The 4,190-nt window shown below is 37.9% G+C and overlaps 1 protein-coding gene across 7 annotated transcripts in view; it reads left to right on the top strand.

Annotated features, from left to right (window-relative positions):
• cacnb2a (calcium channel, voltage-dependent, beta 2a) overlaps positions 1–4,190 on the top strand; it is a 69,177-nt gene that overhangs the window by 34,777 nt on the left and 30,210 nt on the right. The gene's annotated exons all lie outside the window — the stretch shown is intronic.

Here is a 4,190-nt window from a genome sequence, read left to right on the forward strand (position 1 = left end):
CACACACACACACACACACACACACACACACACACAGAAGCTAATTTTTTGATTTTATAAAGGATCTGTTCAGGAGTTGTATCCATGTGGCATGTCAACTGGAAGTACAGGACAGCACTATGTTTAACATGTACAGTTAGTAGAATTTCAGTAAAGTGAAGGTCTTTTCTATATGGTGCTGTATTGCTCACTGTATTACCGTTGTTAGCATCACGGGAAGGTCACACAGTTGCAATGAATGTTTTGCTCAGACAGAAAATCAGTCATTTTTAATAAGATAATAAGTTACAGATGGATCGTTGCATTTCAAGTGTTGCATACAGTAACTTAACTTAACAATAAAGTGAGAACTGGGTATCACTGTCACTGTTTTCTGAGCCAAAGCAATAAAAGTTGTTGTAGCAACCTACGTAATAATAACTTAGATTCATATAACACATTTCATGAAACCCTGGGACGCTTTACACAAGTCATTTTAAAGGGGGACAAGGGAAATGACAGAAAATAGTAAACCAACACAAACACAGAGTAAAGGGGAAACCTTTGCTCCCAATGGAAGGGGGATGTTATAATATGTCAGCTACTGACGTACAACCACATGGAACATTGGAAAGTTACCTTATGAAAGAAATAGACACATACTGTAACAAATATTCACGGTGGGTTTTGAACTATTTACAATTCCGTAATTGTCTCCATCTGTTGATAGTCCTCCCAAAGTTGTCTAACGTTATCAGCGTTGTCTTTCAATTTCCCTTTTAGTTTTTAAATGTTCTTAGTTTAATTTCCTTCTTTTCTGTGATGTCCTGCCCCAATATCAGTCCTAACTACTGCAGGTAACTTCTATAATAACATTAAAATACAATTAGGCCTTTATATAGAAATATTCTGCTTCTTTTTACCCAGCTCAAAAGGCTGGATCCTAACAATGAATGTATTAAGAGAACTAACACAGGCTTATTCGATGTAACAAAGAAATCTGTGACCCATTAGAAAGCATAACTGTAGCGCCGTCTACCTGACACAAATTATTCTGTGACTGCACTGGAAAAATCAAACCTGGGCAGAGGCCTTACTAAAAACTGTATTAAAATGGCATTCTTTTCACTGTCAGTCTCGGTTGCTGTTACAGGTCATTTAGGACCATTGTATGAAAAATAAAAGAGCTTCAGAAACATTAAAAAGTTACATATAGTCACTTTAAGGTAGGATACATGAGATAACCAGCAAGAATGATTGAAAAACCCTGGGTGGTTCTGCAGGTGAACCAGTGATAAAAAGCTGAATAAACCTGAGATTAAGTTGGTTATGAAGACAAACTAATCACCAAGGTCCACTTTGAGGTCAAGGTCCACGTCACAAAGACTGACGCAAGTGTCTGCTATTTTAAGGCAGACGCAGTTGTTAATTTCCCATCTCGTGCCCACGTCGTTTTAATAGCAAATGCACCTGCACCCATCTTTGGGCCCATGGGCATGCTGGTCTTACAAGGAGGTGTGTTCAGCTAATTCTTGGTGTATCGCTATCTTGCAGCAACAGAAAGTGATCGCAGCATTGACCAACAAAACCCTGGTCTAAAGTCAGTAACACAGCATCTCATTGTTATTTTGACAGCGCATTAGTAAAATGTACCTAGGTTTGTGCACAGTGCACACACTATGCTTGTTACACACACACAGGAAAGCACAGAAACACTAGCAATCAAGCGATATGGATTTTTTAGTGCCAATGACGATACAGATTTTTCTTATCATCAACCTTGGCTGATGACCAAAATGGGCTGCCGAAATTTGGAGCCGATACTATTTTTGTTCCCTCAATTCAAATCATAAAAATTACACGATAATGAATGATAAAACTATCAATTTAAAAAAGGAACATCTATTGAACTTAAACAATATTTAACAAATACTAAAAACAGGTGAGGTAGAACAAGTAAAAGAGTTAAGTGCTGAAAATATTGAAAAATTCTTTCAAATTCTGAAAATAAATGACAAAAACTTATTTAAGCATAACTAAAATAATTACACTATTGCACACAGTAGCAACAAGCAAGCAGCATAATAAAGTGCACACTGTAGTATACTTAATTTTAAAAGTAACAAACTATTTACAACCTAAAAGTATTCATTGAAATAAAGTGCTTGATTTGTAATTTCAGGCAGATTTGTCAAACGAATCAGCATTAAAAGGTATAAATATTCAACCACGTATAAAACATATCTCTCAAAGTTTTAAAATCTCTCGTCCAGTTGGCGCAGCACTCTCTCATATATCGCTGTGATGTGTGTGTCCTAAAAACTCAACCACCATTGAACTGGACTGAAAATGATACACATCAGCAAGTGGCTCTAAACACAAGTAAGGCATACACGGTGCACTTATGTCTGGTAAAAACGCCAATACTGGCCCGATATATTATATTAATATATAGTATAAATATTATGGTACAAATTCGCCATAATAATAGCAATGTGCCAAGGTACCTTAGTGATGGCGGCAGGCTGTTAACGCGCCTGGCTGTTAAAGGAAATGGGAGATGACACTGTGATTAGTTTATTGCATGTGAAAACACAGCTATGATTAATTAATGAAGACACTAAGTACAACCCTTGTGATGTGACGGGCGCAAGGATCCTTTTTTCCGGCTTCAAACTAGCTTAAGTGAATTTGGACACGCCCTAAATGCACCTGCGCTTCACTTCGTGCGCTTAGATCGTTTAAATAGGGCCCTTGGAGTTTAATGTAGGGAAATCATGTATAAAAAATTGATTTGACCTTTTTTGGACTTTTTTTAGAGTTTTTTTCTTTTATTTATCAATGTAATCTGGGAAATCCTCATGTCCCTGTGGCAAAAAGATACGTTTGCATACATTACAAATTTAGCCAGGAATTGGTCCAGAGTACATCATTTATCTCTGTATTACATAAATTAAGTGAGCTGAAATCCTTTTTCTCAAGCACAGTCCCAAATTGTTGTATGACGGTACGTTTCACCCCATTGAAGATGGTTAGCAGCTCGCTCTGCTCTCCTAGCCAGTTCTCATCAATCATCCACAGCCTGCTTCTTACACCAGAAATCTGCCAGGATATTGATGATGCAAGCACAAAATAGCAGCAGAGAGCAGCCCCTGGCCTCTCACTGTATTCCCCTTGATCAGCTATCATCCTATGATGGGGGTGTGTTTAAACAGAGGGAACTGAGCGGGAAGGAGCTGCGAGATAAACTAGATCTCGCTGTGAGGGGGTTCACCGTAAATGAGAGCAAAGCCCCTCAAGGGATGGCTGCTGCTGGTTGCAAGTAATACTTACTAGAGGAAAAAGGATTAGAACGTATTTTTGCAATTGTAGGGGTCTTGTCACCCAGCATTTGGCTTGTCGTAACGTTGCAGGCATTTGATCTGCTCACTGTGAGGCGCAACACCAAACAGTAGATCTTCATTGGGATTCGTTTAAGTCAGAACTTTAGCTAAAATGGTTTAATCTGTATTAGGGCTGCACAATATGAGGAAAATATGCGATAGCATTGTTGAATATCGCGATAAGGATATTAATTGCGATGAATAAACAGATATTAAGGTCTACTCAGTTCTGCTGCTTTCAGTATTCTGCTAAAATACAACAAATTACTTGTTGAATTAAAAAGAAAAATGTAAGTAACATAGAAACACAAGGAATTTCCCACATTATTTAATTTAACAAATTGAACATGGAATTAAATATATGAGGCACCACAAAAAAAAGACAGTTTAAAGGAGAATTCCGGTCAATTTCAACATATAGGTCTGTTGTTTGTAAGTTTGGAGTGCTGTCAGTAAAGAGAAAAATGAAACCAATCTGTGCTGCCTACACCATGTTATCCTCCTGCTAGCTTTAGCACCCGGCAGGCTTAAACAGGGCAAATTTTAAACATGGTTTTAGCCTCTAAACATTTTCAAAATGTCATTACAAGGGCCTCCCCATGTGCAGTGATTCCTTCTGAGTGAACACAGTGGATTTGACTGCTGTAGATGTGACAGAAGTGCATTAAAGTTGTGCTAATTCAGCTGTGTTTACTTCCTGTGTTGAGACAGCAGGTAGAGAGCGTAGGGACCATCTACAAACTACAACACACAGGAAAGATAAAACAAAAATATGTAGGCTCTCAATTTAATGATTATATAAGGTAGTGTCTCCAAACTTACCTCAAT

This window comes from Etheostoma spectabile, chromosome 22 (assembly GCF_008692095.1).
Source record: "Etheostoma spectabile isolate EspeVRDwgs_2016 chromosome 22, UIUC_Espe_1.0, whole genome shotgun sequence".
Taxonomy (NCBI): Eukaryota; Metazoa; Chordata; class Actinopteri; order Perciformes; family Percidae; genus Etheostoma; species Etheostoma spectabile.